The sequence below is a fragment of the Nycticebus coucang genome, chromosome 21, assembly GCF_027406575.1.
Source record: "Nycticebus coucang isolate mNycCou1 chromosome 21, mNycCou1.pri, whole genome shotgun sequence".
In the NCBI taxonomy this organism is placed as follows: Eukaryota; Metazoa; Chordata; class Mammalia; order Primates; family Lorisidae; genus Nycticebus; species Nycticebus coucang.
Window position 1 is genome coordinate 45,179,662 of NC_069800.1, and position 14,069 is coordinate 45,193,730.

The 14,069-nt window shown below is 48.8% G+C and overlaps 1 long non-coding RNA gene and 1 other non-coding gene across 7 annotated transcripts; both read left to right on the forward strand.

The window, feature by feature from the left end:
• The first annotated feature begins 73 nt into the window (after positions 1–73).
• Positions 74–14,069, forward strand: LOC128573711 (uncharacterized). 6 transcript variants are annotated; one of them, XR_008376518.1, is made up of 5 exons: positions 74–182; positions 9,855–9,988; positions 11,017–11,086; positions 12,721–12,854; positions 13,547–14,069. It is a non-coding gene; the product is annotated as an uncharacterized LOC128573711 (long non-coding RNA). The 6 variants fall into 6 exon arrangements; XR_008376515.1 differs by lacking the exon at positions 74–182 and adding an exon at positions 10,154–10,265 and having other exon boundaries at positions 8,914–9,988; XR_008376519.1 differs by lacking the exon at positions 74–182 and adding an exon at positions 8,918–9,325.
• Positions 11,953–12,086, forward strand: LOC128574342 (small nucleolar RNA SNORA71). The gene has a single exon (XR_008376715.1). It is a non-coding gene; the product is annotated as a small nucleolar RNA SNORA71 (small nucleolar RNA).

A 14,069-nucleotide genomic window follows, 5' to 3' on the forward strand; every position in this document is an offset into this window, starting at 1 on the left:
GGTGAGGAACAAAGAACGGCTAACCCGCCTCCACACCACCAGGTAGCTCCACTCGTTTGGCTAGGGCGGAAGTACTGCCCACAGCGCGGGCCGCGGCCTAGAGCGGCGCCTTCGCCGGGCTGATTCTGCGCGAGCGGCCCTGCAGCGCCCCCTGGCGGGGCGGAGCTCAACCTCGGACTCTGGTGGGTTTGAGATAATTTTCTTTTTCTTTCATTTTTTTTTTTTTTGTAGAGACAGAGTCTCACTTTGTCACCCTCGGTAGAGTGCCGTGGCATCACACAGCTCACAGCAACCTGCAGCTCCTGGGCTTAGGCGATTCTCCTGCCTCAGCCTCCCGAGCAGCTGGGAGCACAGGTGTCCGCCACAACACCTGGCTGGTTTTTTGTTGCAGTTTGGCCGGGGCTGGGTTTGAACCCGCCACCCTCGGCATATGGGGCCGGCGCGCTACTCACTGAGCCACAGGCGCCGCCCAATTTTCAAAGGCAGTGTAAGATTTTGGTAGTAAGCTTCCCTCACTTGTTTTGTTTTTCTGTTTGTTCTGAAGGTGTTCATTCGTCACTAATCGGTATGAATTGTTGCTCAGTCTTCCACGATAGCTGTTTTATATATATATATATATATATATATATAGGCTTTTTTATTTTATTTCGTTGCTTATTTTTTATTTCTTTACTTTTGTTGTTGTTGTTGAGACAGGGTCCCACCCTTTGCTCCTGAGCAGAGTGCAGTGGGCGTGGTAGCTCACCGCAACCTCAGACTCGGGCTTGGCACCCCGCTGCCTTAGCCTCCGGACGCCGCTGGGATTACAGGCGCTCGCCGCGGCGCCCGGCTGCGTTTTTCCATTTTTTTTCTTGAGTCGGGGTCTCACGGTCGCTCAGGCGAGTCTCGAACTCCTGAGCTCAAGCGATTCTCCCTCCTCAGCCTCCCACAGTGCTGGGATTACAAGCGTGAGCCACCGCGCCCGGCAGTAGCTGTTTTTAGAATGAACTTGCGAATTGTGCTCAGCTGGAACTTCTTTCTGCAAGGATGGAACCAGCATCCACCTGTGTGACCACTGTTCACAGTACCTAGCTCAGGGCTAGCACAGTTAAATGACTGAATGAATTCTACCAGGATTCCTTTCTTTGTTTGTTAGGATGCTGGCAGACTGAGCTGTCTGAGTCACGGCCTGAAACTGGAGTGTGACAGTGAGGAGAACAGCACACAGAGGTGGGCAGGAGATGAATGCTTCCCTAAACTTGGTCCTCTGAGCGCACAGGATTGAGGGGTGGAGTTAGTCCTTAAAGCAGAAGAAACCTGATCACATGTGTGTAGCTCCAGAGAGCTGTGTCCTGTGTTCCTGGCAGACTTGGGAGGGGGCTCAGGCCCTAAATCCTCACAAGCATTCACACTGCCTATATGCTGGCCAGGTGTGCCTCCTGGACCTGTGCTGGCCCTGCCCACCCTCAGGCCTGAGGAGGGGCCTCCCCCACTCAGATGCCTGGTACTCTCTAGGTCAGGAGGATCCAGGCCTCACCTATGCAACCAGGAGGAAATGGGGGGGAGGGGAGGTGTGGTCTTTGTAATGGGGAGGAGCCCTGGGATGCTGTGGCGGTTAGGACCCTGGACAAGGGGGTCAGGTGTGCATACTTAGAGCCTCCTGCTTTTGCTCTAGCTCTCCATGTGACCTTGGCTAAGTGACCTAACTTCTCTGCCCTGCCTTGGTTTCCACTTCCTAAAAACTGCAAAGTCGGGCGGCGCCTGTGGCTCAGTGAGTAGGGCGCCGGCCCCATATGCCGAGGGTGGCGGGTTCAAACCCGGCCCCGGCCAAACTGCAACAACAACAACAACAAAAATAGCCGGGCGTTGTGGCGGGCGCCTGTAGTCCCAGCTACTCGGGAGGCTGAGGCAAGAGAATCTCGTAAGCCCGAGAGTTAGAGGTTGCTGTGAGCTGTGTGACGCCACGGCACTCTACCAAGGGCAGTACAGTGAGACTCTGTCTCTACAAAAAAAAAAAAAAAAAGTAAAACTGCAAAGTCACATTTCCCTGCTCATAGCCTCACAGCATTGCTGTGAGAATTTAGTGACATGATTATATAAAGAACGTAACACAGAGCTAATGTCCAAGGCATGGTAGTTGTTGTATGTTAGTACTTCTGAAGAAGCTGAGAACTTCTGTCACTGTGAGGACGCTGTGGGAGTCTTTTTCTTCTTTTTTTTTGAGACAGAGTCTCAGTCGCCCTGAGAGCAGTGGCATCATACATCACAGCAACTGCAAACTCTTGGGCCCAAGCTATCCTCTTGCCTCAGCCTTCCAAGTAGCTGGGACTTCAGGCTCTTGCCACAACATCCAGCTACTTTTTTCTATGTTTAGTAGAGACGGGGTCTCCCTCTTGCTTAGGCTGGTCTCAAACTGCTGAGCTCAAAGGATCCTCTTGCCTCTGCCTCCCAGAATGCTAAGATTACAGGCCTGAGCCATTGCGACTAGCACTGTGGGATTCTTTATGGAGCAGAAGAAATGTGCTTTGTTTGAAAAGTCTAAGGCAGCACTGTTCAGTAGAAATATCATGGAAGCTACATATGGATTTACTTTTTAGAGACAGGGTCTGACTCTGTCACCAGGGCTAGAGTGCAGTGGCATGCATGATCAGAGCGCACTGCAGCCTTGATCTCTTGGACTCAAGTGATCCTCCTGCTTCAGCCTCCAGAGTAGCTAAAACTACAGGTACAGGCCACCAGGCCCAGATAATTTTTTTCATTTTTTTATACAGATGACATCTTGCCCTGTTGCCCAGGCTGATCTTGAATTCCTGGCCTCAAGCAGTCCTTCCATCTTGGCTTTCCAAAGCACAAAGATCACAGATGTGAACCATAATGCCTAGCCCACATGTACTTCTCAATTTTCTAGAAGCCATGTTAAAATGGTAAAAAGAAAAAGTGCGATTAATTTTAGTAATATATTTCCTTTAACCCAACATAACCAAAATGCTATCATGTCAGCATGTAATCCATATTTTAAAGTTACTAATGAGATATTTGCTATTCTTTTTCTTGTGTGAAGTCTTTGGGATCTGATGTGAGTTTTACGTTTACAGCACATTACAATTCGGATTGGCTACATTTCTGGTGCTCTGAGCCCCACGTAGCTAGCTGGTGGCTGCTGTGCTTGACCATGCAGGTCTAGGGAGATGTGGTTTTTATCAGTCCTTCAGAGCTGGAAGAGAAGCACCATGCCGGAGAGTTTGCTGTATCTGTCCTTCCTTCCCCTGTTCCTCTTACTGCTCCTCTGTTATTGCATCTTTCAGGAGCAATAATCCCAGGGCTCCTGCAGGCTGGAACTGAGCCTCAATGGAAGTCTTGGCCAGTCCAGCCTTCTAGGCCTCTCAGGGTTGGCTCTTCTCCTCTGGCCCTCACTGGATGCTCTGGCAGACTGAGATGAGACAGGGGATCTCTGCACAACCTTCCACTGAGGTCTCAGCATCTCTTCCTCCCTAGGTGCCCTGGCTGTATCCTTGAACCCCTATAGCTTCTCTGTCACTGGTTTTGCTTCTGGTTCATTTTTGTCATAGGGTGAAGGCTGTTGACTCTGGAGAGGGGATCAACGTGGAGCTTAGTTAAAGTATAGCTTGTTTAGTCTCTGGACTCTCAGAACTGGAGTCCTAACTAAAGATTGACAGCCTCAGCCAGGGACATTGGACTTTCCTTCTATCCAGGGAGGACAAACCAGGAAAACAATCTTCTTGGCTATTGAATCAGGATGGTCTTAGCTAATCAGTGTTTCCCTGGATGGCTTTGGACTTTCCTTGCTAAATAACTGAGATGTTTCTGACTAATTACTTAAACTTCCCTGATTTGAGAATTGTAATTTTCTTGCCTAAAAATTTGGGCATTGAAAATAATGATATTGGGCAGTGCCTGTAGCTCAGTGGGTAGTGTGCCGGCCACATACACCCAGGCTGGCGGGTTCAAACGTGGCCTAGTCCTGCTAAACAACAATAACAACTGCAACAAAAAAAATGACCAGGCATTGTGGCAGGAGCCTGTAGTACCAGCTACTTGGGAGACAGAGGCAAGAGAATCGCTTAAGCCCAAGAGTTTGAGGTTGCTATGAGCTGTGACACCATGGCACTCTACTGAGGGCGATAAAGTGAGACTCTGTCTCAAAAAAAAAAAAAAAGATAATGGGCGGTGCCTGTGGCTCAAGGAGTAGAGCGCCGGTCCCATATGCCAGAGGTGGCGGGTTCAAACCCAGCCCCGGCCAAAAAAAAAAAAAAGATAATGATATTGGACTTTATTTATTTATTTATTTATTTTTGGAGACAGAGTCTCACTTTGTCACCCTCAGTAGAGTACTGTGGAAGCATAGCTCAAGTGATCCTCTTGCCTCAGCTGCCCAAGTAGATGGGGCTACAGGTGCTTGCCACAACACCTATTTTTATAGATGGGGGGTCTCACTCTTGCTCAGGCTGGTCTCGAACTCCTGAGCTCCAGGAATCTACCCACCTCAACCTCCCAAAGTGGTAGGATTACAGATGTGAGCCACTGTTCCAAACTCCATAAGTAATTTAAAGAGGTTTATTCGGAGCCAAATATGTGTGACTATGGCTGGGAGAACCATGCTGAAGAAGCCTTAATCTGGCTTGGCACCTGTGGCTCAGGCAGCTAAGGTGCCAGCCACATACATCTGAGCTGGCGGGTTTGAATCCAGGCCTGGCCCACCAAACAACAATGACGGCTGCAACCCAAAAGCAGCCAGGTGTTGTGGTGGGCGCCTATAGTCCCAGCTACTTGGGAGGGGGAGGCAGAAGAAGTCCTTTAGCCCAGGAGTTGGAGGTTGCTGTGAGCTGTGATGCCAGAGCACTCTACCCAGGGTGACAACTTGAGGCTCTGTCTCAAAAAAAAAAAAAAGAAAGAAGCCTTGATCAAGTGGTCTCACTGTGGTTTGGTTTTATACTTTTCAAGGAGACAGAAATTATTACATGTAAAGTCATAAATATGAATTTATGGAAAGCATCCACTGGCTTAGCCTTAAAAGGTAGGACATCTTGGGTTTTGGCTCAGTGAGTAGGGCACCGGCCCCATATACCGAGGGTGGCGGGTTCAAACACAGCCCCGGCAAAACTGCAACAACAACAACAACAACAAATAGCCGGGCGGTGTAGCAGGTGCCTGTAGTCCCAGCTGCTTGGGAGGCTGAGGCAGGAGAATCGCGGAAGCCCAAGAGCTGGAGGTTGCTGTGAGTCCTGTGACATCATGGCACTCTACCTAGGGCAGTAAAGTGAGACTCTGTCTTTACAAAAAAAAAAAAAAAAGTAGGACATCTTGAACCAGGGGCTTTAGGTTATAGGTAGGTTTACAGATTCTGATTCTTTTTTTTTTTTTGAGACAGTCTCACTCTGTCACCCTCAGTAGAGTGCTGTAGCATCACAGCTCACAGCAACCTCAAACTCTTGAGCTTAAATGATTCTCTTGCCTCAGCCTACAAGTAGCTGGGACTACAGGCGCCCGCCACAGTGCCTGGCTATATTTTTGTTGTTGTTGTAGTTGTCATTGTTGTTTGGCAGATCCTGGCCATGTTTGAACCCGCCAGCCCTGATGTATGTGCCCTAGCCGCCAAGCTACAAGCGCCGCCAAGCCTACAGATTCTTTAATTTGTGATTGATTAAAGAAATGCAGCTTTGTCCAAATGCTTGGAATGTTTTAAATTAAGATAAGAAAGTTTATTAGTCAGACACAAGCCACTGGACATATACTGAACATATACCCAGACAGTGATGTGTTAAGTAAATTGATGACCTGCAGGTGTGGTTTAAGCTTTGCCTTGTATAGCCTTAGACCCGTTGATGAATTGCAAAGGATATTTCCAAGAGGGGAGGGGGGATAATGAGGCGTGTCTGACCTCCCTTCTCATGGCTTTAAGGTATTTCTCAGATTCCGCCAGGTCGAGAAGGGGTCCATTCAATCAGCTGGGGGACTTAAGATTTTATTTAGTTCACACATCTTTCGGGCACCTACTTCTGTTTCTGAGCCCCAGCACCGTGGCACATAATGCAGAGGCACTCAATCACCATGTTTTGAATGATAGATGAGTAAATGAACAGAATATTTGTTGGCTCAGGAGTGACCTCAACCTTTTTTGTTGCTACTGGTCTGTCTTGATGACCAGTGGCTCTGAGTGGCCGGTGACCTCCTCCTACCTCTATATCCTTTTTGAGCCCCTCATGCCCATTTCTGAGAGAGCGATGGTCCAGGCAGATTTAGCTGCCAACCCCTGTTGCCAGTGTACCCCTGGCTGGATAGGCCCTCAACATACCCACTCTAGGCCAAAAAGATCCATTTCAAACACGCATCCCTTCTAGTGCTGGCAGAGAGTCTGTCTGTCTCTCTGAGAGTTTTGTTGTTTCTTACAGCAGCAGACAAATAAAGGATCAGCCGTTGAGAAGAGACCGTTGTCCGAAGGCTGTGAGCAAAGCATGTCACAACACATTTATTTCAAGAGCTCAGCATGCGGCCCTATTTGCTGGCCTCTCTCATTACATAGGCCAGTGTCCCAGGTGGGAAAATCAACCCAAATAAGCAAAATTCTTATAGCGCTTCATGCAACAGCAAAACCCTCCAGAGAATTCCTTAATAACTGACCATCTGGGGGCAAGTTAAGGAAGAGACTTGGACTTTTAGATGGGATGTGTTGGTGACAGAAGCCTGACATATGCTAAAAAAGACATACATTATTGGGAAACTTATGTAATCAAACAAAGGGAAGGCTAGAGGTCAAGCTGAGTCTCCAAGACAACAAACACTAGGACCAGAATGGCATGCCTGTCCTGCATCTCTGCCTCCCTCTGTGTGTGGACCTCTGACTTCACATTTGCTCTGCTTTCTTGCTTATGGTGAGGGACATATGCCAAGTCTACTCCGAGGGTGGACAGGACACAACATATGGTTGTGCGGGTTATATACTACACAACTCATGGGAGCACCATTTACGTCATAATCTACAGTTGAGAAGCAGTGATGCTGAGGATGCCTGGCTGAGCTGATGGCTCAGAAAGCACTTGACTTAAAGGAAAGGTGTTCTCTTGCACATTCTTTTCTGGCACAGTAGGGTGACCCTATATTATACCATGTAACCTTTACATGATGATACTTCCAAGAAGGCAATACTTTGGGGGAAATTTTCCCCCAAGCTACTTGAAATCAAGCAGAAGACTTCAAACCCGTGACACTGAAACTTGTACAGGGGCATTAAAAAAGAAGAAAGGTTTATAAGCATCAGGGGGGCTTTTGGAGAAATGCTGTCCTTAACTATACAAACTTATTTTTTTTTTTTGTCAACGTGGTGCTACAGCTCACAGCAACCTCAAACTCTTGGGCTTAAGCGATTCTCTTGCCTCAGCTTCCCAAGCAGCTGGGACTACAGGCACCTGCCACATGCCTGGCTATTTTTTGGCTGTAGTTGTCATTGTTGTTTAGTAGGCCCAGGCTGGGCATGAAGTGGCCAGCTTCAGTGTATGTGGCTGGCGCCCTACTCACTAACCTACAGGTGCTGAGCCAACTAAACAAACTTTGATACTCAGAGTTACTCGCTGGGTCAAAGGATAGATGCTTTCACCCTTTTCAGAACTCTCAGTCTTGCTCAGGCTGGTCTCGAACTCCTGAACTCAAGCACCTGCCTCAGCCTCCCAGAGTGGTGAGATTACAGATGTGGCCCACCTCACTTGGCTATCTTCCCAAAGACCACACCTCCAAACACCATCACATTAGGAGGTGGGGTTTAAACATATGGATTTTGGTGTGACATAGCATTCAGTCCATAACAGTTGCTATACTGACTAAATGGATCCAAATGCCTGAAATATTGTGTGTGCTCAAAAATATTAGTCATTATTTAACATTATAATTGTAGTCCTCTGTAGCATTGCTGGGACATGTGTAGTGACATAGTCATTATACTATGAAAAACATTGTCAACCTGGGCCTATGAACTTTTTCTCTCACATTGTTTTATCTTTTATATATACTCCTGAATATAATCTGCTAATCTTTTCATGACTGGCTCCTTCTTTTCCATCAGGTTTTAGAGTAAATGACTTTTCCTCAGAGTGGCCTTTGCTCTATTTAGCTCATCCTGGCTACCCAGGTCACCACTGTCATTGTCCTTCTTCCACCATACCCATTTCCTTTGTAGCACTTATTACAGTATATTTTTTGAGGCAGAGTCTAAGTTTGTTGCCCAGGCTAGCTCCCAGCAACCTCAAACTCCCAGGTTCAAGTGATCCTCCTGCTTCAACCTTCCAAGTAGCTGGGACTACAGGCACCCACCACAATGCCCAGCTAATTTTTCTATTTATAGTAGAGACGGGATCTACTAAGCTCTTGCTCAGGCTGGTCTTGAACTCCTGAGTGCAAGCCATCTTTCCACCTTGGCCTCCCAGAGTGCTGGAATTACAGGAGTGAGCCACCATGCCTGGCCATGATTTTTAATTACTACATATTTCTGGCTCACTTGTTTATTATTCCCACTGAAATGTAACCAACATAAAATCAAGGATCATGGGCGGTGCCTGTGGCTCAAAGGAGTAGGGCGCTGGCCCCATATGCCGGAGGTGGCGGGTTCAAACCCAGCCCCGGCCAAAAACAAAAAACTGCAAAAAAAAAAAAAATCAAGGATCATGTCTGTCTTCTTTGTTACATTTCCAGTGCTTAGTCCAGTCCCTGATATGAAATAGTAGCTCTGTAGACTTTCTGGATGCATGGGAGTCTAGATGAATAAATTTATTAGATGAATTGGTGGACAGATGGGTGGATGAATGGATGGATGAGTGGATAAATGGATGGATGAATATTTCAATGTCCTGATGGGAGATGGATGAACAGTTGGGTGGGTTATGAAGCTGATGTTCCATAAATATTTCCAAGATAAATGGATGGGTGCCTCAGTGGGAATGATAGCGAAAGAAGAGATGCTCGGTTGGATACAAGCTCGGATGAAGGAGGGCATTAGTGGAGGGTCAGAATTTCTGACTCGCTCCGCCAGGTGGCGCTGTAGGAGCGTCTGCGCGGGTTTGGCTAGGGGAGGTGCCGCTCTAGGCCGCGTTTCCGCCGACTCCGGGCTGGGAGAGAGCTTCCTGGAGGTGCGGCCTGGGGCTTGAGGCTTCTCGCCCCTGCAGGCACAGCGACCTGTGTACTGGCAAGCCAGCCCGGGGCCCTGGATGGATCGGTCACTCAGGCGCAGAGCTCGAGGCATCATCTGTTCAGGGATCCCCGGCGGCTTCTCAAGGCTGGTTCTGCGTCCCTGTTCCCTTAGAAAAGAGGAACGAAGAACCCCCGGGGACAAGGAGAGCAGGTTCGGCCCTGCTGCAATGCCGCGTTCCCTGGAGATTCGCGTCCCCTTGCGCCGGGTTTGGCCCCTCGAGATTCGCGTGTCCTCGGGGAAGAGATCGGTGGTTCAGCTGCGCCCTCGGCCGCCTCTGGGCTGAGCCGACCCCCTGGGACGTCAAGCCCCCGTGTCTGCCCAGCACCCCCGCGGAAGTGAAAAGTGCGTGTCAGTAACTAGAAACTGAGGCCGGCGACGCTGTACCCAGGGCGGTGTACCCGGGCTGAGGGGCGCCAGAGCCCCCGTGACTTTCATGCCCCCGTCCCTGACCTGCGACCCTGGCATTGGAACCCCCAAAGTGCTGACCAAGTGCCGGTCATTCTCAAAGTCCTTTTGACAGTAAACTCATCCCCTCAATAACCGTTAAAAGTGTGAAAAACTCCACTTTACAGACCATTTGGCTGGAGTTTAAGTCGAGGATGCTCCCAGGGCTCCAGAGGACAGAGTCTGCCTCCACCCCCGTCCTAAAGTCGGTTTCTGGTGCTTTTTCTCTGCCTAGGCCTTCTAGGATATGGGGCTCTCTTGGAGACAGATGAAAACTCTCCCGTGGATGGCTTTGCTGGTTCTGCAGCAGCCAGCGCCCCCTGGTCTCCTGCGTCAACCTGATCTGCACACTCCCTGGTGGGCGCCTGGGTAAGTGCTGCTGGCAACCTTCCGGGTTGCCTCCGGCTGGCACCAGCGGGCAGGTGGTTGTGGAGCTCAAGCAGGTCTGCGACCTGTCTGGAGAGCCTGGTGTAGCAGATGGGGGGCCGGGTTTGGGGGGGTAACATCCTGGCTACATTACTTCATTCTCCCCAGCTTGACTTCCTGTAGAGAAGCTGCCAGATATCTGTGAGGGCAGAGACATTGACTGTTACTTGTTTTTGAACCTATGGTGCTTGGCCCCGTGTAGATACCCAGTATTTGTGGGGTGAGTGAACAATTTAAATATTTTTACCAGAAGTTGGCCTTGCTGTGCACTACTCTCTTGATGAGAGCGAATGGGCTCTTTATGTTGCATTAGGTAGTGATAGCTCTCAGGGTCTTTGGGGCTTGACTTTTGGGCAGTCTGAAGGCTGCTAACTTTGGCCTCTATTTCTGGCTTTCTCTCTGCCTGTTTTTGCCCTTGCTTTCATGAGCAATCACAGGCTGCCCTTGTCCTGGTCATTGATGGTAGAGGCAGAGGAAATATAGGAAGGGTTGCCTGGCACTGGGAGGGAACTTTCCCAACTGCTTTTCAAGTCTGCTCACATCTTGAGGACTTTCAGGGTATAGGGGGCTGCCTGGTGTGTTACCATTATTACTGGGGCTTTCACTTCCTGCTCCCTGCTGTTGGGATCAGACTATGTATGTTGCTTAAGTTCCCCCTGATGACCAGCAAAGTCAAGGCCATTCAGCTGTGGAACACTCCTATGAATCTGGCTTTGGCATCCTTTTCTGCCTGTTGCTTATAAAGTAAACATTGGCCACCTTGCAATAGACTGTCTTCTCTCTTTAGAGTTAACTACTTTCTTTTCCATGAGGAAATAGTGTTTACTCAGGAAATAATAGCAGCCAACATTTGGGGGTGCTTATTGTCTGGTAACTACTGTGCTAAGTCCTTTCTGGGTGCCTACCATGCCCCACCCCATCATGAGCAGGGACAAGCTGGGTGCTGATTTCTTGCTTCTCTTCTATTGCAGATGAGTCCACTGTTTGTAGAAGCATCATGGGAGTTGTCATGTCAGGAACATTCTAGACCTCAGTGTCCTCGTAAGTAAGATAACTGGTCTATATCTGGAGTCTTGGTTCCTTGAGTCTAGTACAGCCCTGTGCATGTTCCCAGGGACTTTGGGGGAATGACATAGGGAGGCTGAGGGGTGAGATAATGGTGATGTCATGGGTCCCCAGATCTGCTCACTCCAGCTGACCTAGATCACCCCTGGTCCTTCCCGTGTCTTCAGTGGCTGCTGCAGGGGAGAAACCTGCAGAGTCTCACATGGGTAATGAGAGGTGTCTGGTATCTGCCATCTCTCCCTGGTGTCAGCAGCAGCATGTTATAATGTAAAATGGGCAGATCTAGGTAACAGAGACTCTGGTCCCTGGCTTTGAATCCCCTTCTGCCACTCTCCCAGTCGATGACCAATAATAGAACCTGATTTTCTTCTTTTGAAAAATAAAGTTGTTTAGCCAGGCATTGTGGTGGGCACCTGTAGTCCCAGCTACTCGGGAGGCTGAGGCAAGAGAATTGCTTAATCCCAAGAGTTTGAGGTTGCTGTGAGCTGTGACGCCATGGCACTCTACCAAGGCGGACATAGTGAGACTCTGTCTCAAAAGAAAGTTGTTTTCACTTGCAAATGAGGATTTATAAAAAAAGAAAACATTGTGACAGAGGTGACTTTTATGATCCTTTAGATGACATGATTCCTGTCATTACCAAACCTAATATTTTCCCAGTATTCTTCCACAACATGACATCTCTTTGATTCTTTGTGTCAGGAGGGTTCTATGGGGCTTTTTCAGGAAAGAAGGGCCACTATTGGGGTCCTGTGCTTGGCTTGGTTGTTTTCCTGGGCTCAACCTATTCCCCAGGTTGCTGGCATCTGCTTTTCTTCCTGGGTCTCTCTGCCCTTGTGTGCACCTGCATCCGAAAGTGATCACGGGCTGTCTGTGCTCTGGTCATCAAAAATGCAGGGAGAGGAATCGCTGAAAGCCATTTCCCGTGTTTGGAGGGTTCACACCTGTCCCTTTCAAATGCTGGTGCTTTCACACACTCCTTCTCTCCTGCCATCATCTTCTGGTCTCACGGGCACTGCAGGCTATTGTGGGAGTCAGTGATGGGAAATGTTTCAGCGTGGCCTTTCTCCAGGCTATGTCAGTGTCAAGTTTTAGGTACTTTGGATGGTAGAAAGAGCCAAGATGAACAAGATGAATTTTTTTTTTTTTTTTGAGGCAGGTTTTTTTTTTTTTTTGTAGAGACAGAGTCTCACTGTACCGCCCTAGGGTAGAGTGCCGTGACGTCACACGGCTCACAGCAACCTCTAACTCTTGGGCTTACACGATTCTCTTGCCTCAGCCTCCTGAGCAGCCGGGACTACAGGCACCCGCCACAACGCCCGGCTATTTTTTTTTTTGTTGTTGTTGTTGTTGTTGTTGTTGCAGTTTGGCCGGGGCCGGGTTTGAACCCGCCACCCTCGGCATATGGGGCCGGCGCCCTACTCACTGAACCACAGGCACCGCCCTTTGAGGCAGGTTTTTAGAGGCTAGAGTACAGTAGTGTCATCACAGCTCACTGCAGCCTCAAACCCTTGGGTTCAAGTGATTCTCCTGCCTCAGCTTCCCAAGTAGCTGAGAATACAGGTGTGTGCCACCACACCCACCTAATTTTTCTATTTTTTTTTTTGTAGAGACGAAGACTTGCTCTTGCTCAGGCTGATCTCAAACTCATGGCCTCAAGTGATCCTCCCGCCTTGCCTCCCAGAGTGCTAGGATTACAGGTGTGAGCCACTGCATCCAACCCAAGATGAATTATTATTAGCAAGTAAGTGTGATGTTGAATGGTATATAGTCACTGCTGTCAGATTTTCACAGAAAAGCAGCGTTCTGGAGGTGGTGGGCTTGGAAGGAATGGGATGTGATGAGTAGTAGGAAGCTATTCCAGAGAGGGGTAGCAACATGGGGAGGCCTCTGAGGTTACAGTGAGTAAGAGCCCCCAGTCCCCTGGGGAGACAGATGTGCAGGCAGGTGAGAACAGCATGGAAGAGAGGGATACTGGGGTGATCCTGTGCTTCCAAGAAGGTACAGTGGGACCTCAGTGGGAGGAGCCCTAAGAGCGAGCTCTCAAGCTGTCTTTCTGCCATTATACATCTGCTGGGTTGCCCTGCAAAGGGCTATTTTAGATAATTTTATTTTGAGACAGAGTCTAACTGTGTTGCTCAAGCTGGTCTTAAACTCGGATTCAAGTAATTTTCCTGCGTTGGCCTCCCAAGCAGCTGGTACTATAGGTCCCTATAAACACAGCTTGTTTTAGACTTTTAAGACATTTTTTATTTTGACTATTCTCTGGAAGCATTGAAATTCCTTTTTGAGATGAATTTGTTGTGAGAAAACTTGACAGCTCATACGGGACTAATGGGGGTATTCATGTTGACATTAGCTTGGAGAAAGATGACATAATGTTTGAGACCAGGTACTTGTGGTAACCCCTTGCTCTGTGGCCTCTCTTCACTTCAGGGATGCTACCTCAGACCTGGAGATGGTGAAGGAAGCCCCAGGGATGGGAGCACTGCCCCTCTTGGGATGATGACCTGGGGATCCCAGCCCCCTCCTCAGGGCGAGTTAATGCCAAGACATTAAGTCAACCTGTGTTTCTGAGATGGAAATTCCAACCTGCTCATTTGACTTTTCTCTTAGATTATTTGGGAGTTGATTATGGACACCGCCATAATAGAGAGTGACGAATGATATTGCCACATGATGTGTCTCCAGACCTTCTTGCCCCTGTTGCCTCAGCACAACATGGATCAACTTTTTGCTCCGCAGAGAGGCCCTGGGACCCTGGGAACTTGAGGTCCAGAGTAGGAGACCCTTCAGCTGGCTCAGCCTGTCCAACTATGCCAGAGGGTACCATGATCCAGGAAGACCGGTTTTCTCTTGTCTCGGCCAGCCTGATGTCCTTCTGCCTACTCCTGGTTTGACGTTTGAGGTTTTCTGCACCATTGTCCTCTTACTTACCTTAATAAATCTGTAAACATGC